The sequence below is a fragment of the Monodelphis domestica genome, chromosome 4 (genome assembly GCF_027887165.1).
Source record: "Monodelphis domestica isolate mMonDom1 chromosome 4, mMonDom1.pri, whole genome shotgun sequence".
Taxonomy (NCBI): domain Eukaryota; kingdom Metazoa; phylum Chordata; class Mammalia; order Didelphimorphia; family Didelphidae; genus Monodelphis; species Monodelphis domestica.
Genome location: NC_077230.1, coordinates 370,584,457 through 370,612,270, shown reverse-complemented (window position 1 = coordinate 370,612,270; position 27,814 = coordinate 370,584,457). Strand labels below are relative to the sequence as shown.

The 27,814-nt window shown below is 38.9% G+C and overlaps 1 protein-coding gene across 16 annotated transcripts in view; it reads left to right on the top strand.

Annotated features, from left to right (window-relative positions):
• Positions 1 to 7,611: 7,611 nt before the first annotated feature.
• SCMH1 (Scm polycomb group protein homolog 1) overlaps positions 7,612 to 27,814 on the top strand; it is a 177,267-nt gene continuing 157,064 nt past the window's right edge. For 6 of the 16 annotated variants that reach the window (XM_056825234.1, XM_056825236.1, XM_056825233.1 and 3 more), the window contains exons 1-2: positions 7,614 to 7,917; positions 25,115 to 25,169. The gene's annotated coding sequence lies outside the window, so the exon portion shown is untranslated. Of the gene's footprint in view, positions 7,918 to 25,114; positions 25,170 to 27,814 lie in introns of all 16 variants that reach the window. The other 10 variants (XR_008918129.1, XM_007492915.3, XM_007492916.2 and 7 more) reach the window with 5 other exon arrangements.

Below are 27,814 nucleotides of genomic sequence, written 5' to 3'. Positions count from 1 at the left end.
GAGCAGGGATCATCTTTGTTTTTATTTGTATTTGTATCCCCAGTGCTAAGTACAATGTTGGCACACAAGTGTCGGATAAATGTGTATTAACTGATCCATGCTTTGTAGAAACTATGCTCAGTTTGGGCCCCTTCTCATTGGAGACTGAGGTAGTACAGGGGACAGTGCCCTCAAGGTCTTGGGAGGAAAAGTTTTTACTTCTGTCTTTGCTACATCTTTGAAATATCCCTTTCTAAAAGTTCATTAATTTTCAATGGTTATATGCAATTGGAGGGCTAATCACTAGAGGGTCACATTGGGAAGAACACATCCAGAATGGGGACGTGAATGAGTTGAGAGCAGTAGAAAAGAAACACCAGAACCCCCAGGGAGAGACAAAGCAGCCCAACCTGGGGGTCATGAGTCAGAGAGAACAGAAGGAAACAAACGTAAGGGGATGTGACTATCTGCAACAACTTCAAATCATCAGCCCTGGATTCATTCCATCCTAGTATCACATCGAGAAACTACTGGTCCCACTGAAAGTAGAGTACTATTCGTCCATTAAGGAGGCTGTTCTATACCCAAGCTTATAGTTGGCACTGAGTTTAATCCTGACATAGCCTAGCCTTTCAGAAGAAGGATTCTCTCACTCATCAACTCATAAAGCTCCCATCCAGACACCCCATGGGAAAATTATTTAAAGCTTATGTTTAGGCTACTATCTAGGATTTTCCCAAAGGCAGAGAAAAAAGTACTCAATGGAGACTATGAATCAGATGTGGGACAGGTAGTTTATTCCTACCCACAAAAGGAATGCTAAACACACAACATTGAGAAACACAAATTTGACAAGACAAAGTAGGATTCAGGTACTTAAGATAAAATTACTACAGGGTCAGCTAGCTGAGAGCCACGCCTAGAGACGGGGGTCCTGAATTCAAATTTGACCTCAGATACTTCCTGTCTGTGTGACCCTGAGTAAGTCAGTTAACTCCCATTGTCTAGCTCTAACCAGTCTTCTGCCTTGGAACCAATATACCATACTGATTCTAAGATGGAAGGTAAGGGTTTAAAAAAAAAAAAGGTTAAATTACTGCTGTAGTTTGTTAGTAGGCTGATACTTAAACATTATTATAGCATTATGCAAGTTGAAGGACAGGAATTTTACATTTCACTTTGGCTCTGCATTGTCCATACAAAGCATAGAATGTTTTCTGGTAAACTAGTCCATCAAGCTTGGTCAGTTTTCTTGTTGGTGCTTATCTTTTCTAAAAGCAATAGAATAGTTGCCAGGAACTCCTTCCCATCAGGCAGCGCTAACTCAATGGGACCCAGGACCTCCATTCCTCTGGAACACTCAAGGTCTCTTTCCCTGGACATGACTAGATCAAAAATGATGTCCAGTGACCTACTCAGGAAACACCCCATGGAAAAAGAGTCAGGGGCCTATGTGTGTAATCTCACAAAGTTAAGTTCATGCTTCAGGTGGGATCAAAGGCATATGGGGAATGGAGATCAATGACCATCTCCCAATTCCCATAGAAGGGAATCTAGAGACAGTGTTACTTGCCACATGGGAGAGTTGAAGCAAGAGACACCAAGCCAGAAGCTGTTATTCCTTTTAAAAAATCCACTAAATCATTCACTCATCTGGGTTAGTAGCTAACAAAAAGGTCACTTAGTCTTCTCAAAGTTCAAACCCTTCAGCAGTGGAGTCACACATGACTGGAAGCAGGCCCTAAAGCTCTCTAGTGATGAATCAGAACCAGGAAGGGCAACTCTGAAAATGCTACATGCGTTAGCCCTCATGACAGAATGTTGAACTAGAGAATTACAAAATTCCCTAACTGGAATCCATCCCATAAATAGAAGAAATCTCTACTAGAACATCCTTAATATATATGTAAGGATTTATAAGACACTATCACATCCTTGAGAAGTGGTCATTCGGCCTCTATTTTGAAGACCTCCAACCCTTCTTTGGGCAGCCCAATGGATTTTTTGGACTACTATGTTACAAGTTTTCCCAAAAGCTCTCAAAGACCTAAAGGAATCTAGGATCTCGTTGATTCATTAGTTCTCTCCAACAATACAGATTCATGCCTACCCATTCATGCCTGTCCATCCTGAGGGATTCTTATCTGTATGAACCCCAAAGTTCACTGCAGAGGCTTCACCCAAAGTGCCAAAGTAGACGCCTTTTTCACTCTTCCCATCATCTTGAAGTCTCAAGTATACTACTGTTGTCATCCTTGAACTGATTTATAAAATTTCATTTTGAGGGCCTATTGTGTGCAAGGATGTTTCACCGCCCTTTCCATTAAAATCTAATGGATGGAGAAGAGGCCATTCATTTCACAAACATTTAAGGAGCACTTACCATGTGCAGAGCAGAAGGAGAGTTATATATATAACATTTAATGATGATATGGTCCCTGACCTCAAGATGCTAATGGTCTAGTAGGCCCATAAGAAACAAGCTCAGGTAACAGTCTAAAGCATTATGTGTGTGTTGGAATTAATACTAAGTATAGGTTCCAAGACAGAAGAGAGATATCGGCTAGGCAGTTGGGGTTAAATGGCTTGCCCAGGATCACCCAGCTAGAAAGTGTCTGGGGCCATATTTGAACCCAGGACTTCTCATCTCTAAGCCTGGCTTTCTATCTGCTGAGTCACTTGGCTGTCCTCATAAATGAACATACAAATGGGGGGGAAAAACGGGACCAGATGGATTTATAAGCAAGTTCTATCAAATATTCAAAGAATAATTAATTCCAATGTTATGCAAGTTGTTTGCAAAAATAGAAAAAGAATGTAATTGGGAAGTATTTAACAAAATAAATAAAAATATTTTTTACAAAAGAAAAAATAGGAAAAGAAGAGATCTAACCAAATTGTGCCTTTGAAAAATCTATGGCTTTGATTCTTAAATAAGGAATAGTCAAAACAAAGAAAATTATAGATCCATTGGTCCTGGAGTCAGGAGACTATAAATTCAAATCTGGTCTCAGAGATACTTGCTTGCTAGATGACCTTAGGCAACTCAATTATCTCCAATTGCCTGGCTGTTACCACTCTTTTGCCTTGGAATTGATACTTAGTATTGATTCTAAGAGAGATGGAAGGGTATTAAAAAAAAAGAAAGAAAATTATAGACCAATATCCTGAATGAACTAGAAAAACCAGAAAGCAAGTCAGGCAGAAACTAAGTATAGGCTAAGACCTCCCACCATAAACCAGGATGAATTCCAAATGGATATATGATTTTTTTACTTTAAGAAGGATATCATAAAGAAATAATTGGATCAAGAGAGAAACCACCTTTCAGATCTATGACTAATAGAAAAATGTATGACCAAATGAGAAATAACGGATAAAAAGGATAATTTTGATTACATAAAATCAAAAAGGGTTTGCACAAACAAAACCAATACAGCTAAAATTAGCAAAGAAGCAAGTAATTGGGGGAGAGCAAATTTCACTGATTAAGATCTAATTTCCAAGATCAAATGAAGTAATTAAAATCTATAAGAATAAGAGCCATTCATCAACTGACAAATGGTCAAAAGATAAGAATTCGTAGTTATCTAAGATAGAAATACAAGCCATATGAAAAATTTCTCCAAAGCAATAATTAGAAAAATGCAAATTAAAACTATTCTGGTGTTCTACCTAACATCCATCAGATAACAAAGAAAAGTTGCTGGTGTTGGGGGGGGGGGGTATAAATTGTTAGTCTAGCCATGCGGGAAAGCAATTTGAAATTATGTTCCCAAAGTTGCTGAACTGTGAGACATCATTGCCAGGCCTATCTTTATTCTAAAGAAACTATAGAAATAGGGTAAAGAGTAGAAAATAACAATTTGTCCCTCTCAGTCCAGAGAGCAACTACTTCTCCCAAGTTACAGTTGGTCTCCAGATTCCCTCTCTTAACATTCCAAAGAACCTTTTCCTCAGATCTGTTCCAAAATCCAATTTGTGCTCAAGACAGCTCCTCTACTCCTTTCCCATAAAGCTAATATAATAAGACCTAAAATTTTAATATTACTCTTATAGGACTCATATGGACAAAAATACTTACAGCAACTTTTTACAGGGAGAAAGAACTTGAAACCAAAAGGGTGCCCAATTACTGTGGAATGGGTGAACAAATTATGGTATATAAATGTAACTAATAAACTAGTAGCCTTTCCAGTAATATGGTCAGGGGAAAAACAAGGCTATCCACTGTCACAATCACTATTTGATATAGTCCTAGAAATAGTAGCTCTAGTGAAAAAAAGGAAATTGAGGGAATTGGCATAGACAAAGAAGACAAATTATATATAGCTTTTGCAAATGATAAGATTGACTACTTAGACAATGCAATTATTGTGTCGTAAATGAAAAAGGGGATGGCTTCAGAGAAACCTGGGAAGACTCGTACATCTTTCAGCCTTCATTTTCAAAGAGGACTAATGACATTACAGGGCAATGTTTTGATCTGCTTGTGAACTGGATTTAATTGAGGCAGAATTGCACAGTCATCAGCCTTATTCTCTCTGAATGTCACTGAAGTCCAGTCTGTGGCAAAACCAAAGTCAAGATGAATGGCTATGGTCCAGGAAGCAGTGGATGTGAATGACCTTTGATATCTGACCAAGTTCTAGGCACTCAACAGTGATTGCTTCATCCACCTTTACGCCTGTTGGGCTATTGGGCTGTTGGAACAAATTGTTCTCATTTATCCATTCCACAGGGGGAAGTCCAAACATGCTTGGGGTAATTCACCTTTCTAACTATCTTATAGATGGTTTTGAGGCCTGTGGGTTACCCTCAACCTGATTTAGCCTGTCTGCTGAAATAGTTTTCCTGGAATGTTGCCACTGCTACTATAGCTTCTTGGAGTCACTAGTGAGACTTGGGTGACACAGACATCAAAGGTAGATGAATATAAATTGACACAGAGTGAAGTGAGCAGAACCCAGAGAACAATTTATACAATAACATTGCAAAGACAATTTTTAAAGACTTAAGAACTCTGATCAATTCAAAATATCATCCATGGGGTAGGTTTGAGAAGATTGATGATGAAACATTCTATCTACCTCCCGGCAGAGAGGTGATGGATTAGGAGTCAACAGGAGACATGCATTTTTTTTTAGGTTAACAGTCAATGTGTTTTGCTTGGCTATGTGTTTAAGTTTTTGTTTACACACACACACACCAATGATGGTGAATCCAGAGGGGACAACTCAATGGTGAAGAAAAGGAAATTGGTTTTTATTAATTGAAAAAGAATTTTAACTAAATAAAAAAAGAACAAAGTATTACCTGAGAAATAAATTAGAGGTATGTAGACAAAGTACTATCTGAGGAGAATGGTTGCTACTGCTGGTGGATTAGGGAAAGCTTCCTGAAGGAGTAGCATTTAGAATGGACTTTCAATGGAAAGTTAGGAAATCAGTGGATGAAGAGGGAAAGGGAAAATATTCCAGAAAATGGGAATCATATAATTAAAGGCATAAAAGCATGAGAACAGAGTGTGTTCTCTTGACAGAGCTAATCTAGTTTGGCTATGGAGAAGAGCATGCAGAAGGTTAGGGTTAGGGTGAGTTAAGACTACTTTCAGATTAAAAAAGGTCCTGAAATGCCAGACAAGATTTTGAACTTTATTTGGTAGGCAACAGGGAGACACCCAACAGTTTTAAGCAGAAGAGGTGACATGATGGGATCTTTGCATACAAATTAATGTCTACAATACAGTGGAGACTGAGATTGTCCAGTGATCTAAGCAAGGTGAAACAAGATATGTGAGCAGAAAGAGACCACTTTCAGCTTGGTGATGAAGTGAAGGTTTCATGGAGAGGGTGGCATCCTAGGTGGGCCTTGCCTTGAAAGACTAAGGGGAAATAAAAAGATTGATGGTGCAGCCCCAGGCACATAGAGGAGAGAAGAAGGGTTATGGGAACTCAGAGAAGGATGAGGCCACATCTAGCTTTTAGAAAAGAGCTCTGAACTGGTAAGCAGGAAAACATTTCTAGGGCTCTTCTACTACTGGCAGTTTCTTAGGTAGGTCATGACATCTCAAAATCTCAATTGCTTCATCTGTAAAAATGAGATATTTGTTCTCTCTGAAGGTCAACAGTCAGCCCATATAATTTCTTTAGGTTCCTTCCCATTCCTAAGGTTTAAAGATTCAATGACCATTGACCGACTATACAACCCTGAATAAATAAAAACAGACATATCTTGGAAAGAAAACCAGACCAAAGAAAAAAAATGGTCAAAGGACTTGGGTTCAAACATTGCTTTTACTACCTATGAGCCTTGTGCAATTTACTTTGCTTCTCTGGGCCTCAGTTTTCCCAGGTATAAAATGAAAAAAGTTGGACTAGATGACCCCTAAGGTCTCTTTTAGCTCTGATAGTCTGTGAAACTGTCAACCTGCTTGCTGCTGATTGGGACAGGGGCAGAAGTGGGGAGGGGGGGGGGAGACATATGAATAATATGGAAATGGTTTGTATGATAATACATGTATAATCCAGATCCAATCAGTGGCCAGCACTGTGAGGGGGGAGGGAAAGGAGACAGGGAGATAAGTTTGAACTTAGGAAAATTTGGGTGACAATTTGTTAATACATCTAATAGGTTATTTTAAAAAAAGAAACAAAAGGATCACACACTAGAAGAAAAAAAGTGCGGGGACTGTGAGGTGGTTCCAGCCTAAGGCTTATATCAGTCATGGGTGAGTGGGGGATGCTTCAGTCCAGCAGAATATTGGGAAGGAAGAGTAGTTTGGTTGGAGAAGGGGTGGGGAGCGAAGGTTTCTGGGACCCTTAGGAAGAAACTCTTGGTCGTCCTAGGGCACACCTCCGCCTTTCTCTACCTTACATCCACCCTACCCTACAGGGGATAGAGAGGTGAGGGCCCTAAGGATCAGCTGTAAAGCAGCTCCTGCCTAGGATATGGAGAGGCTGTGAGAGTCATAGGATCAGGAGAGCATAGATTTGCAGCTCAAGTGGCCTCTAGGAGGTCAGGGAGCCCAGTACCTACACAAAAGGCACGGGGGCTCCCTAGGGCGCATCTGTATGCATGCTGTAGCATCCCAGGAAGTTGATGCAGGGCTGGAAGAGCCCGGGAGGCCGCCTGTTCACTCTCCTCCTTTTACACTGGAAGCCCCTTGGGAGGAAGGGTCATTGATCAAGTCTGAACTCAGGTCTCTGGATCCGTGCACCGAAGTATAGTGAGTGGCCTCCGGGGTCAAATGTCCGGCCTTTGCTACCTCTGACCTTGCCCAAGTCCCTGAACTGCCTTGGGCCTCAGTTTCCTTATCTGTTAAAAAGAAAAGCGAGAGCTGGCCTGCCGAGCCTCTGAAGTCCCTTGCAGGCGAGTGCAGACCGTTAGTACAAGGCTGCGTCTAGGACTCGGCAAAAGGCGGGATCTAGGAAAGGGGGAGCGCGCCCAACTGCTATGAAGCCGGAGGGGGGAGGACGTTAGAGAGGGGACTTAATCTTCGCGCGTCTCCATGCGTGCGCGCGCGCTTCCCAGCGCAGCCAAACGTGCCCGGGAAAAGGGGGGAGGGGGTTAAAGTAAGGGTGGGGGGTGTGTCGGGGGCGCGGCGGCGCAGGGCACGCGGGCAGGCGCTGATGCGGAGGCGGCGCCAACACCCGTAGCCAGAGGGGCGCTTGGCGAGCCTCCAGGAGGGGCCGCGTAGTCCCGCCCCAGCCACTAGGCGGAGCCTACCACACGCGGGCTACAGGGTGGGGAGGAGGAGGAGGAGAAGGAAAGGGGAGGGGGAGGGAGGAGGGAGCGGAGCCGCCCCCACCCCCGCCCCCGCTCCCGCCCCCTCACACTGCGCAGCGGAAACATGGCGGCGGGAAGGGAGCGAGTGTGAGCCGCCTCAGCCGCTGCCGCCGTCTCAGCAGCTGCCTCCCTCCGCCTCAGCCGCCTCAGGTAAGCGCCGCGGCCGCCTGGCCTGCTTGGCTCGGCCCAGCGCGGCCTGGGGGCCTTGGCCGCCCCTCTGGCCTGTCAGGGACCGGTCTGTCCGGCTGTCAGGGCGTCCGGCCCGGCCCGGGCCCAGCAGGCCCCGAGGAGAGCCCGGCGTCCCGCGCCCTGCTGAGGGGGGACCAGGAGGCAGTGACGTCCCCAAGGGACACCGACGAAGCCCCCTGGGGTGGGGCCCAGGGACCTAGAAAAGTAACACCCCCTCCCCAATAGGGTCAGACCAGAAACCCAGAGGGGTGACACTCTCCCTCATAGGGTCAGACCAGGGACCCAGGGATGACGCCCTCTCCCCTATAGGGTCAGACCAAGGACCTAGAGGAATGAGCCCCCCCCCCCCTAGAGTCAAACCAGGGACCGAGAGAGGTAATTCCTCTCCCCATAGGGTCAGACTAGGGACCCAAAGGAATGACACCTTCCCCTATGGGGTCAGAGCAAGGACCCAGAGAGATAACACCCCCCCCCATGTGATCAGACCGGGGATCTAAACAAGTAACACCCCCCTCCCCCATAGGGTCAGACATGACTCTCCCCTGGGACACAGACTAGGTGATTGATTTCTCCTACTCCTACTTCCACTCCACTATCCAGGCATACTGTCTGATACTGGGATTCAGAAGGGATACCTTCCTCCTCACCTCACCCTCCACCCCCACCATTAAGATTTGACTCTAGATGCAAAGGTTAACTCTGAATACAGGTAGACTTGATTATTCCCCATCCCTTCAGAGCCTGATCCTGGAACCCAGTGGATATGATGATTACCCACCCCTACGGGCTCTGACCTGAGATACAGAGGGAATAACCCTCACCCCCTAGGGTTTGGATACAGGAATGCATGGAGATAACATTCTGTAGACTCCAACACATCCAAGAGAGGATGACAACTTCTCCCCACATATGAAAGAGTGTCTCTATATTCCAGGGTCTGAATGGAGACATAAGGAATGGCCCTCACTCCCTAGAGGGTCTGACTCAGGAACGAAAAGGGGAGAACACTCCCATACTCATAGACAACCTTTCCCCCCCCTCCCCTCAACCCAAAATAAGCATACAAAGGAGATGATCCTTCCCCAGCTCACACAATAGCATCTGCATAAGATGTAGAGGTGGTATAGATAGGATGACTTCCCTCCATGTAGGACACAGGGATAGAGACCTGTGCTTTCTTTGTAGTGTCTGGGCTGGGATACAGAATAACTTCTCTTTTAAAAGGGGTGAGCTCTCCCACATCTTTATTGTGGGACTCATGAAGAGGAATCCACCCCCACCTCTTTGCATAGAACCTGAGATAAGAACATAGAATGACATCTTTTCTGCATGAGACACAGGGAGATTTACCCCTACCTTATAAGGACTAAGGTGGCATTCCAGACAGAGTGACCCTCCAGATGGGATCTTCCCTGGAGAGCTGGCCTTAACTTTTCCATTGTGGGGTTTGGTCTGGTTACTAAGAGAATATAACCTTCCCTACTTATTAAGAATATGAAGCAGGAATCTTAGTGACCGTCTGATGATTCTGAGAGGATAGCTCTCTCGACCTACCCTAGTTTGGGCTGGGGATGTAAAGAGAATTTCTATACCTCTAGGAGTTCAGGCTAGGATTTTGTCAGAATCATTGCAGAGAGGGGACCCAAGACAGATTGATGGTTTCTTCAGGTTTGGGATACTGGGAAGTGTGTCAATAGAGCCCCACCTCTTTCCTACCCCTGGAAGATTGTCTGTCCCAGAGCTTGGAATAAGTGAGGGTATGACCATTAGTTGGGCTCAGCAACATCAGATGATTTCTGGCTATGGAGATTTATGAGAACACTCACATATTCTGCCTTCCTCAGGAAACTGGTTGCCTGAATCATGTATCAGGAACTAGATTTCAAAATTGAAAATAGGTGTTGAGGAAGGGGAACTGACTTTGAGAGAGTGCCTGGGGTTAAAATGGGTAAACATCCCTGCTTGGGGGAAGCAGCATTCTGCTTGGGGGAAAGCAAGATACAAAATCACTACATGAATATGGTCTTGTCAGCCTAGGTAGTCTTTTTGAGGGTTGAGATTGATGTGCTACAGAAACATGCCTTTAGACTGGCAAGAGAAGAAAATAGAAATCCCCATAAGTGAAGTGACAGAACTGTGGGTAGGCTGTTTTTTTTTCTGAGTGCCCCCCAAAGAGAAGCAACTTGATAAATAAGAAGTACCTTATGCCTTTGCTCATTTATGTACTATCATGTTTCATACTAGTAAATAGGAATCTACTACTGTGTACCTAGGTGTCCTTACCCTGCTTAGGAGGTCAGAGGAGCAAGGGAAAGACTTTTATAGAGGAAATAGGATGCTGTTTTTAAACATACTTCTGCCCAACAGTACTTTGCTTTAGGGAAACAGACTTTCTAATTTAGTGCCAGATTCTGTCCCTAAGCCTTCAATTTGATATTCAGTTGGAGGAGGAATGATTTATCAGGTTGATCTCTCTTTGCTCAATCTCTGCTACTCATGCAAAACCTTAGTTGGTATTAAAAAAAAAAAAGTTGGTATGTTTGTTGTTTGCTCTGATTATTATTCCTCATTTGCTTTCAGTTAGCATATGGTGGTATATGGGTTGGTTTTTTGTTGTTATTGTGAGAGTTTTTTTCCCAGACACCCAAACCTCTAAACAGTGAATTGGACAGCAATGGTCTGTTCTCTTTTCTCTAGTTCTCTTTCCTCTCTCTTCTTTCCTTGGGAAACATGATGGCCTTGTGGATAAAATGCCAAACTTGTTTCTGGGACCAGTTTCAACTCCAAAGCAAAGTTTCATTCTGTATAAAACAACCAAACAGAAGCTACTTAAGCCTAGTATTAGAATTGGTACTTTAGCATTGTCCTCATTTCTTCACTTTTAATACTGGTTAGTGTTTAGAGCTTTTACAGACATGTCTAGGCCACCTTAGCAATGTTATTAAATTTTGATACATTATGTGTATTTTTAGATTCTTGTTCCCTTTCTGTTAATGGTTTAAAAAATTTTGCACCTTCAAGTATATGATTCTAATATGAGACACTTTACAGAAGTGATTAGAAGTTTGTGATCAGTTTAAAGCAAGAATTTCTAGCCTTTTCATGAGAAGGAGCTATTTTCACACATTGGGGAATGTTAGAGCTGAAATAGGTCCTAGCAATCATTGAGTCCAATTCTGTACGTAGTAAACTGAGGCCCCAAAAGGGAAATAGGATCTCCTAGTAAATGGACTAGCTGAAAAGAGAACCTAAGTTCAGTGCCCCTGCCACTATAACACATTTCTCCAAAGCATTGAAATCAGAAGTGCACTCCTTAAGGCAAGGGAAGAAGGATAAGAACCAGTGTCAGCTGTACCCAAGTAATTCCTGGCCAAGTTCAGTGCAACAGCATCCTTTCTGGGGATCTGTCAACCATCAAACAATATGCATTTATTAAGCATCTACTATCTGTTAGGATCCTTGGTCTCTGTTTGGCTTTTAAAGCCCTTTACATCCTTGACCCTTTTTACCTTTCCAGTCATAATAAGTTGTAATCTCTTCCTGAAATGACTGGCCTCTCTGCTGATCTTCATATACTTTTGGGCATTTTCACTGAGCCTATTCTCTCATGCCTCGAATGTTCTCCCTTCTCTCTGCCCCTTTTCTTCCTTGGTTTCCTTCAAATCCCAAATAAAATCCCACCTTCTGCAAGAAACCCTTCCTGAGGCCTTTTAATGCTAATACATTCCCTCTGAGATGACCTCCCATTTGCCCTGTATATATCCTGTGTGTACACAATTGTTTGCATACTATCTCTCCCGTTAGAAGGTGAGTTTCTTGAGGCCAGAGGTTATTTTTTTAAAACCTTTCTGCCTTAGTATTGATACTAAGTGATCAGGGCTAGGCAATTGGAGTTAAGTGACTTGCCCAGAGTCACACAGCCAGGAAGTATCTGGGGCCAGATCTGAACCTAGATCGTCCATGCCTCCAAACCTGGCACTCTACTCTACTGCCTAGTGTCCCACCAAAGACAATTTTTTTCTTTGTCTCAAGTACTTAGCATTGGCCATTGAGTAAAATACTCAATAAATGTTTGTTGGCTTGCTTGATCCAAGGAGCACTACAAGTACATTGCTTTTGGGAAGAGAGGGACTGTGGTCTTAGAATGGGAGGATTTGGGAGTTTAAAGGACCTTAAAGATAATCTACTTCAGTGACTTTATTTTATTAGAAATGTGATTAAGGTCCAGAAACACAAAGGAATAGTTCTGACAGTAGCAATGTGTCACCTTTTCTGAGCCTCATTTTTTTCCCCCTGTAAAATAGAGCTGTTACTCTTCTGAAAGGTTGATATGAACAGTTAGAGATTTGCAAACCTTAACATGCTATAGAAATAGCACAGATTGTTATTACCCAGGCTTACAGAGTTGGAGTAGAACCCAAATCTATTATCTCCAGTCTCATCTGCTTTCAGGTTGAAATAATTTTTTTACATTAAGATTGATTTAACCCAAGGAACTTTGTTAATCTGAATAAGTAAAATGCTTACTTAGACCATTTGAATGAAAATCCGAAACTACAAGGATTAAAGCCACCCTTTAGCCTTAGAAGAGAAAGAATGTTAGTTTTATTGTTAGGAAACTGAGGAAAGAAAGAGGATTTATACAGGATTTTACAGTGAGTCCATAAAACTAGTTATCACAGAATTGTGGAGTTGGAAGGAACCCCCAAAATCATCTAGTCGAAAAGTATTCAACCAATACAATATTCCCTTACTATTTGGGCTTCCAGGGTCCAGTGATGATTTTCTCCATTTTGGGACAGTTCTTATTGTTAGGAAATTCTTCCTTATGTCCATCCTAGCAACTTCTACCCATTATGTCACCCCTATTTTCAAAACCATCCAGTGACTTATTCTATAGAGTCCTTAGCCTATTATCTAAGACTGGCTCAATGTGACCTCACCCTATGCTTCCAGCTTTATCTCATCATTCCCCTTCATATGTCCTATGATCTGATCCAAAATGAACTATTTTCTGTTCCTCAAATAGGCCCTAGTCTTTCTTGTCTGTCCCTAGGACTTTGTATGTAGTATTCTTGTAATGCTCACCCACATCCTTTATTGAACTTGTAGAAATATTTCCTACCCTCAAATGTCAATTTAGATGCTTTTTCTTCCTTATAACCTTCCTTATTTTCTCTAATTAGAGGTCATCCTTCTTAATTGTGAACTGTTAAAGCACTTTTTACTTCTCTCATTGTGCTTACTATATACTGTCTCATACCACAGGTATTTATATACCTTACCTATTTATATACCTGTATATCTCCCTAAACTGGAAGCTTCTTGAGAGCAAACACCATGACTTATTTATCTTTTTGTTTACTACTTAATTTAACACAGGACCAGAAATACTTCATATGTGCTTAGTAAGTGTTTAATAAATGAATAGGTTTTAATTAAATGAATGAGTCTGACATATCAACCTAAAACTTGTCATCTTCTCCCTAAACCTACCTCTTCTTCCATCTTCCCAATTTCTGTAGATGGCACCACCTTCACTCTAGCTACTCAAGTTCAAAAGCTTAACTTACTTGTAATGCTTTCCTCTCCTGTATTTCCTGCTTTCAGTCAGTTATCAAATCCTATCAGTTCCCTGTATGACCTTAATAGCTCTCACATCTATTCTTTTCTTGATCTGCATGACTAGTATTCTTATGCATAGTTACTCCTGGCCACACTCAGTCAATCAACAAGCATCTGTTAAGCTCTTACTTTGTGCCAGGTACTGAGCTAAGTGCTGATACAAAGGAAGTTGAAAACAGTTCCTTCTCTCAAGGAGCTCATATTCTGTTGGGGAGACAACACACAAATAACTCTGGAAAAGATAGCTATCATTTATATAGTACTTTGAGATTTGCAAAGCATTTTACCAATATTATCCTCACAACCACCCTGGGAAATAGATATTATTATTATTATAATCATTTCATAGATGAGGAAACTGAGTCAGATGGAGGCTTGGTGACTTGTTCAGGGTCACTCAGCTAGTAAGTATCTGAGGCCAAGTGTGAAATCCTATCTTCTAGACTCAAAGGACTGTCCTTTACGCACTGTGCCACCCAGCTATCTATACATATAAGATATACACAATGTAAATTAGAGGGAAGCTCAGAGGAAAGGCCCTGAAGGTCAGGAGTAGTAGGATCAAGAAAGATCGGTTGCAGTAGGTGAGATTTGAGCTGAGTCTAGGAAGGCAGAAAAGCCAGGAGGTGGAAATGAGGAAGGAGAGCATTCTAGGCATGGGGCACAACCAGTGAAGAAGCATAGAGTTGGAATATGTAAAGAACAAAGAACTTCTGTATCTTAAAGTACATGGAGAGGAGTACAATGTAAGAAAACTAGAAAGATTGCAAAGGGCTTGCTTACTAAGGGAAGAAAAGAAAAAAGAAAGGAAGGATGGATTGATTTATTAAATGCTTATTACTGAATGTGCCCCATCAGAACTATGCTAAGCACTTTACAAATATTATCTAATTTGATCCTAACTGAAACCCTGGGAGGTAAGTGCTATTATCCCCATTTTACACTTGAGAAACTAAGGCAGACAGAGTTTAAGCACTCGCTCAGTGCTTCCCAATTTTAGGCCCAGTGTTCTATACACTATGACATTTAGCTGCTTGATTTGCTTTAAATGCCAAATAGAGGATTTTGTATTTGATCCAGGAATTAATATAGAGCCATTGGAATTTACTGAATAGGGTTAGGCGAGATGCTTAGACTTGCATTTTAGCAAAATCACTTTGGTTTAGTGGAGGATAGGATGAATTTTAAGGAAGAAACCAATTAGAAAGCTATTGAAGTAACGTAGGTACAAGGTGGTGAGAGCTTGCAGTATATATTGGTTGTATGAGTAGAAATAGGGAATGTATATGAAAGAGAGGTTTAAGAAGGAAGAATTGACAAAATTTGACAATAGATAGGATAGGTGGAGTAAGTGTAAGTGAGGATCTGAGAATAACATCAAGATTTTTAGACTGTGTGTCTGGGAAGATGGTGTTACTTATGACAATACTAGGGAAAATTGGAAGAAAGAGTAAAAGTAGAAAGATAATGAGTTCAGTTTTAGATATTGATTTTGAGTTGTATATGGGACATTCAGTTCAAATTTCTGATAAGCAGTTGGTGATACAAGATCAGCAAAGAGATGATAATTGAACCCATGGAGGTTCAACTATGAGACCAAGCAGTAGGATAGAGGATGATGAGAAGAGGGGCCAGGGGAAAAAAATCCTTGGAAGATACCCATTATTAGTGGGAATAACCTAGAAGAAAATCCAGAAGAATCCCTGAGAAGTTGGACAAGTTGGAGAAAAATCAATTAAGACCAGTATCACTAAAATCTAGAGAGAAGAGTATCTAGAAGAAACTGGTTATATTGGCAGTGCCAAAGATTTCAAGGTCAAAAAGGATAAGGATTCAGAAGAGGCCATTAGATTTGGCAATTAAGAAATCACTGGTAACTTTAGACAGAGCAGTCAATTGAAGAATGAGATTGGAAGCCAGATTCCCAGAAGGTTCAAAAGACAGAGAAGAGGTAGTAGAGTTACTAGTCCTAGATGGGTTTTTTAAAGGAGTTTAGCTGAGAAAGGGAGCAGAGATACAGAATGACAGCTGGAAGGCATGATAGGATCTAGTGAGGAATTTTTTTTGTTTTGTTTTTTTAACAATGGAGGAGACCTGTATGTGTTTATAGACAGCACAGAAGAAGTTCATACATGGGAGATAGAGAAGACAATGTCAAAGGGATATGAGATAAGGAGGGAAGAAGAAAAAACTCGTTTAAGCTTGGTCTCAAATTTTTTGGTAAAGTATGAGGCAAGATCCTCAGCTGCAAGAATTGAGGCAAGAGGTGTCATGGGAGGCTTGACGAGAGAAGAAAATATTTGGAATAGCTGCTGTGGTGAGCAGGGATAGGGAATCAATTGAGAGAGAAGAAGTAAGATTGCCTTTGTAGTAAGGGCCCAGTTGAGATTAGCTAGTACAAATAATGGATTCAGTTCAGTTTTGGGATTTCCTCCATTTTGTTCAGAATTATATGAATAGGAATGAATGAAGTAGATGTTGGAAATAAACTAGGCTTGAGGTTTGGCAAGATGTGATCATCAATAGGATGGAACAGAAATCTAAGAGTAGAAAATAGCTTAGAGTTGAACTGACCAAAGGGTCCATCAACATACGTTTATTAAGTACCTGCTTGCTGTAAGCTTAAACACTTTTATTGTGCTAGACACTAGAGATAGAAATACAAAGATTTAAGCAATATCAATTCATAATGATTTTACATTCTAATAGGAGAGAGAAGTACATATAAAATATATGTACTACAAATATAAAATTACTATATATACAAAGTAATTAAATATAAAGTAATTTGGGGGAAAGGACTAGCAGTTGAGGGGATCAGGAAAGGTTTCTTGTAGAAGAGAGTCCCTGAGCTTTGTCTTAAAGTGATTTTGTGAGGCAGAGATAAGAAGGAAGTATATTCCAGTCATGGTGAACTAGCTCTTGCTAGAATATCTTAAGTGAGAAAGAGAGAGAAGGCCAATTTGGTTGTATTACAGAGTACTAGAGAAGTAATTTCCAATGAGCCAAAAAGATAGGTTGGGAAGGAGGTTGTATATGACTTTAAAAGCTAAACAGAAAAGTTTTTATTTTATCCTAGAAGCAGTAGAAAGCTACTGGAATAGGTTGTGTGTTGGGGTAGAGGGTGTTGTGTGGTCATATCTGCATTTAAGAAAAATGTCTTTTGTAGTATTATATAGTATTATACTGGGTTGGTAAGAGGCTCCAGGCAGAAAGATTAATTAGGAGGTTGTTGCAAGATTGGGGAGGGAGAGTAGATAGCCAGAACTTAAATAGTACTAAAGAATGGGGAGATTTCAAGTCCTGGTAAGGAGAAGGTATAATAAGGCAAAGCAGGTGAAAAGATTTAAAAGTATTTTCAAATAAAGACTTTCAGTTATTTAATATGGATTTGAAACACTTGTGGATGATGGCAAGCTCAAAGATATAAATATCCCTTTGAGTAGCTGAAATAGAATGTAGGAGTAGCTATAGAAGTTTAGATTGAGTAATTAATTAAGAAGTTACAATATTTGAGGACACATCTACATGCCTGATAAAGTCTTCTAGCTTGAGAGGAGTGTGGGTAGAAAGGAAGACTGAGGCAATTTCTGGATTCATTGAGAGGGTAGGGGGAGAATATCCTGTGGGTGACAACTCCTTAGTTTCTAGTCCTTTGCTACCACCATAATAATGGCTATACAATAATACATGTATATCCCAGTGGAATTGTTTGTCAGCTGGGGGGAGGGGGGAGAGAACATGAAACATGTAACCATGGAAAAATATTCTTAATAAATTAATAAAAAATAATAATGGCTATAAATATTTTTGTACATAGGAGTCCTCTTTTTCCCTCTTTCTTTGATCTCTATAGGACATAGACCTATTAGTAGTGATACAGAGTCATAGGATTTGCACAGTTTAGTAATTTTTTAAGTGGAGTTCCAGATTACATTCCAGAGAGAGAGAGAGAGAGGAGAAGTGTGGAAGAATAGTTTTGGGGCTAGAGTATAGAAGACCTTGAATGCCAAGCTAACATACCTTTGTGACTTTGGACAAGGTATTTAAGCTTTCTGAGCTTCATCTTTCTGAACTGTGAAACATAGAGGTTGGACTATACGATTTCTATGGTTGGCATTGAGGAGCTTTGGAAACGTTTTGCATAAGAGTGACAAGATTAGGGTAAGAGTTAGTTCTTTACCAATTCTATTAACATAAATAATTCTGTATATCTGTATAGGGTTGCCTTACTAGGTTGAAATTTTTATTTGTTATGTACAATTCTGGAAATGAAACGTAGCAATTTACTAATGTAGAACGTCAGCATTTCTCCTGCTTCCTCTCCATTTTGCCCAATTTAATTCTTTCTGGATGATAAAGGAAAAACAGTAAGCACCTAACAACTCACTGATCCCTTAAAAGGCTTAGCTGAGCTATGAGCTAGAATTAAGTGCCAACCCAAAAGAAACCTCTTTTGGGATGAGATCCTTCTCCATGGTACTAAATATATCAAGAGTCTGTGAAAGGAAAAATGCTTTTTGTTTAAAATATGTTTGAAATTAAATGCAACCCAATGTTTCCAAGAACCCAAATCCTATATTTGGGCTGGGTCCTGAGCAAACTATTGAAGATGAAATTTTCAGAGCAGTTTTTTAAATGGCTTCATATAAACCCTCTATAAAACTGGACTCATTTTTGCTTATTCCCACTCTGTTCTTCCCAGTTATAGTATCTTCCACAATCTACCTTGTAACCAAACTGTAACTTCAAGTCAACTCAAGCCCTTTCATGAAGCCTTCCTAGATCAAAGAGGATTGAAGTAGAAGAAAATAAACCTGAATTTAGTGCCAAATGTATTATTAATTTGTTTTTGGACCTTGGGCAAGTACTTTGTTTTATAGTTTCCTCATCTATAAAGTAAAAGGGTTGGACTATGTGTCTAATGAACCCCCAACTCTAAAATTCTCCCACATTCCTGTCCACAGTAGTTCCTTTCTCATTTGAAATCATAGCACTCACCTTACATTCCTTTAGCAATTAATAATATAAGCTATCTCTTTACATCTTTTTTTTTTCAACCCTTAACTTCTATCTTAGAACCAATGCCAAGTTTCAATTCCAAGATAGAAGAGAGGTAAGGGCCAAGCAATGGGAGTTAAGTGACTTGCCCAGAGTCTCATAGCTAGGAATATCGAGATGAGATTTGAACCCTGGACTTCCCATCTTCAGGCCTGGCTCTCTATCTGCTGAGCCACCTAGATGCCATAGCCCTCTTTAAATCTTGTATTTCAGTTTTTATTGCTTTTAAAAATCTTTTTTAGGGGGCAGCTGGGTGGCTCAGTGGATTGAGAGCCAGGCCCAGAAACGGGAGGTCCTGGGTTCAAATCTAGACTCAGACACTTCTAGCTGTGTGACCCTGGGCAAGTCATTTGACACCCCCCCCCCAATTGCCTAGCTCTTCCCAATCTTCTGCCTTAGAATCAATATTTGATTCTAATACAGAAGGTAAGAGTTTTTAAACAAAATCTTTTGGACTTGCTTAATTTTTGAAATCTGCTTTGTCTCCCTGGACTCAGATATCTCAGAGTTATTTTGGTTTGTATTTTTCTAATCAGAAGTGATTTAGAGCATTTTTTCATATACCTATAATTGTTTGTGTTTTTTGTCCATTTATCTATTGGGAGAGGAGATTGTAATTTATACCTCTTTCTAACCTCCATAACAGCTAAGTGCTTTGTACACAGTAGGTGATCATCAAGCATTTGTTTATTTTTTTATATACCTTTTAAGCCCTGGGGACCTCCTTTCCTCTGTGGACCATATTTCTGGGTTAGAGGATTGATTGTACTTTAAAGAATTCTCATTCCTTCTGGAGATGGGGAATTGTGATTACTGCTGCCATTGTGATGGGAAAACAGTTTTCTTCTTCCTGAGAGTCCTATCATAGTATGTTTGAAGTGGGAGGTTCCCTGTGACATATTTAATGCAAATGGAAGTATGCAACTTACAAAGATTCAAGTAAAGCTAAAATTCTTTTATAGATTTTCTTATGTAGTTCTTCATTGAAGCCTCTGTTACTTAAAGTTAGGTGTTAGAACTTGAAAGCCATAACAGCATCACAGTTGCCTTGAAATTGTCCTGATTTGCATTTCATATCTGTTCTTGTATATTATATCTAATATCAAGATTTCATTTGTAGGCATATGTCACTAGGTAATGAAATGTTTTTGGCTATGGCAACCTGTGCAATCAAGAAAAATTACAAACTGTCCTCAGTCCTTTGTGACCCTCTTCTGTTTCTCCTATGACATTGGCAGAGTGGTAGAAAAGGGGCAAAGGGAGTAAGAATTTAAGTTAACAGTTTTTAGATCGTCAAAAATAGCAAGTGTTTGCCAAAAAACCACCACGAAAATAACTTCAGTTTATACATTAGCATTGGTTGGTAAGAATAAAGTGGTAGAAAAATTCAATGAGGATTTTGCTAGAATGCTCCAAATCAAATCAACAACACTCTTAATACTTAGTGACTTTGATGCAAAAGTGGAAAAAAATGTAAATGGGGAGATTCAGAAGAAAGAAATAAGAGCTACCAAAGACTTATAGATCATAAAGAAGTCTCATGTTCTATATTATTAACACATTCTTCAAAAAAATTAATTGGTAAGCACTGAACATAAGCATCAAATAACATTATAAAGAAAATGATTATATTTTAATAGGCAGGAAAAGACTTGTTATAAATATGGGAATTATCCCCGAATTGGCTATATTTGTACTGTCAGACCATCAGCTTGTCAAATGAAAGATCAGAATTTATAAGGGGAAAGGATGATAATAAGAAAAAAATTTGGTGCATAATTAAAATGTAACCCTAAACTGTTTAAATAAGATGTTAAAAATTAAAAATGATAGACAGCAGAAGTAATATCAATACCAATTATGATAATTTCATCCAGAAGTTAAACAGATGTAAATTAATTGCTGCAACAAAGTAACCAAAATATCCCCAAAAGTCACTTTTGACTTGCTTGCTAGTGAGGAAAATATGGCCACTAGAGGCAATAATGGATAAGAATATAAATTCTGTAAAATCTTACAAGAAAGGATGATGGACAATTATTTATTTCACAAAACAAAGAGGCAGTCAAGGATAAAAACATTTTAAAGAAGTAAGGCAAGATATTCCACTAAGCAAAGACACCCAAAGGGCATTCAAAGATGAAAATTGGAGAGAGCGCTACAAATTTTAAAAATGGAAACAATTTGAAAGAAACATTTATTTTTTAAATATATTTTTATTTCATTAAATATTTCCCAATTATATGTAAAACAATTTTACCATCTTTTAAAAAAATTTTGAGTTTCAAATTCTCTCGCTCCCTAACCTCTTGAGAAGGCAAAAAGTTGGTGTCGATTATACATGTGATATCAAGCAAACCATATTTCCATATTAGCCATGTTGCAAAAGAAAACAAAATTTTTTAAACTTAAAAAAAAAAGTAAAAATATGCTTCAGTTTGCATTCTGGGTTTGTCAATTCTCTCTTTGGAAGTGAATAGCATTTTTATTATAGTTTATTTGGAATTATCCTGGATCACTATCTTTTTTTTAACCCTTACCTTCTGTCTTAGAATAAATACTGTATATTGGTTCTGTTGTAAGGAAAAGTAGTGAGATTTTGCAGGGAAGTGGCATGAGACAAGCAGGAAGAATGTGGAAGAGGTTTAGGCTGGGATAAAAACAGTTGGGGGTCTCTGGAAAAAACTCTCTGGAGGTACCAACTGTAGTTTTTCTTGGAGTCTATCCTTTTCCCTGGTTTCCTGATTTCCTGTTTTGCTGTTTGACATAGAGACCTAGTAAATATGATCCAGCTAAAAGATCATGAGATCAAGTCTGGATCCTTTTGGATCTAAGACCTTCCCTGACCTTAACAAATCCTTACACAGACCCTTTTCCTTAATTCTATCAAAGGTGGTATAAGTGAGGGTTAGTTAAGATTAGGAATTGTAGATTTGGGTTAGGAAGAAATAGAGTAGGGAATTTCCAAGAAGAAATCCCTTTGCAGGGATTATTAGATCTGCTGGGGATAGAGTAAATTAGATTAGAAAACACCAAATTCCCTTTCCACCTTTCCTTTATGTATTAAAACCAACCTGTCCAGTATTTATATATTTTGTTTGTGTTTATTAGCTCAGGGTCTGGCTCTGCCTGCCCTGAGCTTGGCTACCCTTCCCCAAACCAGTTTATTGGCCCTAAACATCATATCTGAGGTCTGACTCTCAATCCATTGATACCTAGATGCTCCCCTTGATCACTGTCTTGATCAGAGTAGCCAAGCCTTTCATGGTTAATCATCCTTACAATATTGCTATTACTGTGTATAGTGCTCTCCTGGTTCTGCTCATTTCACTTTGCATCAATTTGTATAAGTCTTCCCATCTTGCTTGTCATTTCTTACAGTACAATGGGATTTCATCACAATCATATACCACAGCTTGTTCAGCCATTCTCCGGTTGACAGACATCCCCTCAAATTCTAGTTCTTTGCCACCACAAAAATAGGAACTATCAATATTTTTGTACAAATAATTTTTCTACTTTTCTTTGACTTTTTTTTTTCAAACCCTTAACTTTGTCCTAGAATCAATACTGGTGCATTGGTTTCAAGGCAGAAGAGTGGTAAGGGATAGGCAATGAGGGTTAAGTGACTTGGCCAAGGTCACATAGTTTAAAAAGTGTCTGAGGCCAGATTTGAACCTAGGACCTTCCGTTTCTTGGCCTGGCTCTCAATCCCCAACTGCCCCCTTTGACTTAATTAGTATACAGATGTAGTAGTAGTACTCTTGTGGCCAAGAGGTGGTATGCACAGTTTGATAGCCCTTTGGGTATAATTCCAAATTGTTCTCCAGAAATGTTGAACTAGTTCACTACTCCACCAACAATACAGTAGTATCCCAGTTTTTCCACACACTCTAATATTTGTCATTTTCCTTTTCTGTCACATTAGCCAATCTGATAGGTGTGAGGTGATACCAGAATTGTTTTAATTTTTATTTCTTTGATTATTAATGATTTAGAGTAATTTTTATGTGACTGTTGATAGCTTTGATATATTTTGAGACCTAATTGTTCATATCCTGTAACCATTTACTTATCAGTGGCTCTTATTTTTTATAAATCGGACTCAATTCCCTATATATTTGAGAAATGAGACTTTTATCAGAGAAACCATAAAATTGCCCCAGTTTCCTCTTTTCCTTTTGGCTATATTAGTTTTGTTTGTGCAAAAGCCTTTTAATTACATGTAATTAAAGTGATCTGTTTTGCTTCCTGTGATCTTCTCTGTCTCTTATTTGGTCATAACTTCTTCCCTTATCCATAGATCTGGCAGGTACATTTTTCCATGCTCCCCTAATTTACTTATGATATTACCCTTTATGTTTAAATTATTTATCCATTTTGATCCTAACTTAATATATGGCATGAGAAGTTGGTCTATGCCTAGTTTCTGTCAATCTGCTTTCCACTTTGCAGGAAGACATTTTAACAAATTTTTTTCCCATCAAGACCAATGAAAACCAGGCCAGCTAAATGGCTCAGTACACAGAGAGCCATGCCTAGAGATGGGAGGTCCTTGACTCAAATCTGCTCTCAGATATTTCCTAACTATGTGATCCTGGGCAAGTCACTTAATCCCAGTTGCCTAGTCTGTACCACCCTTCTGCTTTGGAACTAATATTTACTATCACTTCTAAAATAGAAGAGAGAAAATGGGGGGATGCCCTTCAATTGGGGAATGGCTGAACAAATTGTTGTATATGTTGGTGATAGAATACTATTTTGCTCAAAGGAATAATGAACTGGAGGAATTCCATGTGAACTGGAATGACCTCCAGGAACTTCTGCAGAGTGAAAGGAGCAGAACCAGGAGAACATTGTACACAGAGACTAATACACTGTTGCACAATTGAATGTAATGAACTTCTCCATTAGTAGCAGTGCAGTGGTCCTGAACAACTTGGAGGGATCTACGAGAAAGAACACTATTCACATTCAGAGGAAAAACTGTGGGAGTAGAAACACTGAAGAAAAACAACTGCTTGATTACATGGGTTGAGGGGGATATGATTGGGGATATAGACTCTTAAGTGAACATCCTAGTGCAAACATCAACAACATGGAAATAGGTTCTGATCATGGACACATGTAATACCCAGTGGAATTGCTTGGCGCCTATGGGAGGGGTGGGGGTAGGGGAAGGAGGGAAAGAATATGATTTTTGTAACCAAGGAATAATGTTCTAAATTGACTAAATAAAATTTAAAAAATAAAATAAAATAGAAGAGTGATTAGGGAAAAAAAAGAGCAATAGAATACCACACTTGAACTTGAATGTCACATTCCATGAAGTGTTTTCGGAGGAGGTAGGAATAAAGAGAACATAGACCAGAAAAACAGTTGAATAGGAAAAAAGTATATAGAATGGAGGTCTGTTCTGGAAGCAAAAGTTGTGAGGGCATGGGGAGGGTGGGGTGGTGTGCTACTATCTAGGTACCTGAAAGAGATACTCAGAGTGTGGGGGTAGAAAGGAGCAATCTCAAACTTTATTATGACCTCCAAAAACTTCCCAGGAGAACATCAGTCACTACTACCTCTTATCTCATCTATACAAAATCTTTATGAGACTTGAACTGAAGACATCTTTGATGATGATATTGGGGAGCCATCAGACTTTATTTAGTAAGTAAATCCATGGACCACATCTTTACCATCTTACAATTGACTGAAAAATAAAGAGATTGGAAGATCTGCTTTTTGTTTGTTGGTTATGCAAAAACATTGTTTTAGTAAAAACAAAAAAACAAACCTCTACCTTACAAACTCTTTTACAAGCTATACCCTAATATATATACATATATATATATATATATTTTATATATATATATATAATTCAGAGATTCTTGGAAGGCTTAATAACAGAAATAACCATATTTATTAACCCTCTGATAATAAACATTAGGTAAGGCATAAACCTGAGAGTTGTACATTTGCCGAAAGTATTTGTCATTTTGACCCAGTGCCAAGTTCAGGTTGAAGATGGATTTCCTGTGGATGGTGAAGTTTGTTAGCTGCTCCTGTGTGCAAATGATATTGTGTTGATTACCTCTTGTTTTGTGTGTGTGTGTGTGTGTGTGTGTGTGTGTGTGTGTGTGTGTGTGAGAGAGAGTAGAGAGAGTACAGAGGAGTAGGGACCTGAATCCAGAGTTCATTACATATAATAAAGTACAAATGTAACTAGAAAGGGGAGAATCATTGTAGGTACCAGAAGCATTTTCATGCAGGTGAGCTTTGAGTTGGTCTTTAGAAGATGGTTAAGATTTGGGTAGTAAGTAAAAGAGGTAGGAGAGGGCTTGCTAGGCTTGTCAAGAGGGGAAGAGTTTGTGTTGATTAATTGAAAATGGTAATAATATAGTACTTTAAAGTTAGAAGTATTTTCTTCACAATAACTCTTAAGGAAGATAATATAAGTATTACTATTTTCATTTTACAGATGAGGAAACTGAGGTTCACAGAAATTAAGTGATTTGCCCAGGGTCACCCAGTGGGTAAGTATCCAGGCTAGATATAAAACTAGGTTTTCAAAAACTGTATACATTCTACTTTATACTACTCTAGATAAATTGAGGCCAGCTTGAATGTTATATTGAAGAATTTTCATTTGATCAGATTAGGGTATGGGACGGGAAATTATAGTTTTTTTGAGCAGGGTAACAAGATAGTTGTATTATCCAAAGTTTGGTCAGGTGATAGTATACTGGATGTATTAGAACAAGGAGAGCGTGGAGGCAAAAGAACCAGTTAGAAGTTAGTAACAAAAACATTGCTCAAAGGAAAAGGAGTTTTAAAATCTTTTCTGTGCTTTCCTGCCTTTATGCCTTTGCTTTCACTATTCTATATGCTTGCAATATCTTCTTTCCTTATATTCATCTGTTGATTTCCTACCCATCCTTTAAAACCCAACTCAAATACCGTCTGATTCATGAATCTTTCCCTGATTTCCTAGTGTGATAATGACCACCATTCTAACCTTACATAATAGCACATTGGTTATAATCTCTGATGCACTTAAATTGTTTTGTTTTTATAATTATATATTTTTATATTTCCATTAGACTATGGATATATATGTATATATTATTAATTTTATATAAATATATATGTCCAGGCAGGCAGGATCTTTGTAATTTGTTATAGTGAAAAGAATGTTGGATTTGGAGCTAGAGATCTGGGTTCAAGTTCCAAATCTGCCACTTACTTACTAAGTGGGTATACTAGAATAAGACCTTTCACATGTCTAAATCTAGGTTTCCTTTGCAAAATAAGAAAAATAATACTTGACCTTTCTTATCTCAAGTCTGTCCATGGAGGATGGACTGGGGTGGGGTGGAAGAAAGACCAACCATAAGGTTATTGAAATAATCCAGGCACAAGGTAATTAGTCCTGTCTTCTCATTATGTGAAGCATCAATATTTGACCTTCCAGTAAATAGTCTAAATTAGCTTCTTTAATTATTGACTAATTTGATCTCGTTGCTGTCTAAGGAACTCTCAAACATCTTCTTCAGCACCATAATTTGAAAGTATTGATTCTGTGGTACTTAGTTTTCCTTATAGTTCAATTTACGCATACCACAATTTATTTTGCTGTTTCTCCATCAATGGACAACTGCTTTGTTTCCAGTTCTTTTCTATAAGATATTGCTGTAAATATTTTTGGTGTATATGGAACTTAACTTTTTAAACACTGATCTTCTTGGGTATTTTCTCAAATCATATCTCTGGGTCAAAGGATGTGTACATTTTAGTCATTTTCTTAACATAATTCCAAATTCATTTCCAGAATAGTTAAACCAATTCACAAGTCCACCAACACTGTATTAGTATACTTGTCTTCTCACAATTCCTCCAGCATTAACTATTCCCAGATTTGTCACTTTTGTCAATTTATTGAGAGTGATTTGAACAGGCATTCATATGTTGATAACTGATTCTTTTGAGAACTATTTTTTCATGTCTTTTGACCATTTACCCGCTGGAGAATGACTTGATCTCATGTTTTTATGTTAGTTCCTTTTTATCTCTTGATATCAGACCATTAATAGAGATATTTGACAAAAAGTCTTTTTCTGAGTTGATCACTTCTTTTCTCAGCTTTATGTTAATTTTGTTCATGCACAAGCTTTTCAATTTCATTGTGATTAAAGAGATCTCTTTTATATTTTTTAATTGCAACTATCCCTTGTTTGGTTAAGAATTCTCCCCCTAGTCATTTCCACGAAAGGTGCTTATTCTTGTTCTTTTCTATTTTTTTTAATGGTATGACAATTAAGGGAAGAAAAGAGGGAAAAGAGAATAAATATTTATTAAGTACTTACTATATGCTAGGCCCTTTGCTAAGTACTTTTTGGATGTGATTTAATTTGTCCTCACAACAATCCTGTGAGGTATGTGCTATTATGATTCCCTTTTTAGAACTGAAGAAACTGAAGCAGACAGAGAGTACATGACTTGCCTAGGTCCGCACAGCTAGTGTCAGATTAAATTTTAATTCATATCTTCCTTACTTTAGGCCCAGCACTCTATCTACTCTACTATTTTGCTTTCTCTAATATTCAAGTCCATTTGAACTTAAATATATGGCCTAATAAGTTTTCTAAACCTAATTTTTGCTTTCCTACTTTCCCTGTAATTCTTTTTACATAGGGAATTCTTCCTCAATTTATATTGAGCTTATTTGGTTTTGATTCATTATCTAGTTTCTGTTACTATTCTATTTTTAAAAATAGTTTTGATGATTACCGTTTTATAATATTTTTTGAGATTTGGATTGCAAATCTTTAAATTCCTAATTTTTTTATGATTTTCCTTGAGATTCAAGACCTTTTGTTTCTCAACATGACTGTAGTTATTATTTTGACTAATCTTATAAAGTATCTTCTCAGTTGTTTAGAATAGCACTAAATCTATACATTAATTTAGACTGAATTTTCAATATTAGTTTATTGCTGCTTCCCAGCAATGAATATTGATTGTTTCTCCAGATATTCATGTAATTTTTTATTTCTTTAAGGAACACTTTGTAATTATAGCCACAAATTCTTGAAAGTTCCTTGGTAGATTAATTCCCACATATTTTATGCATTTTGTAGAGCTTTCCTTTTTCTCTTCTGTATTTTAAAATTGCTATGTA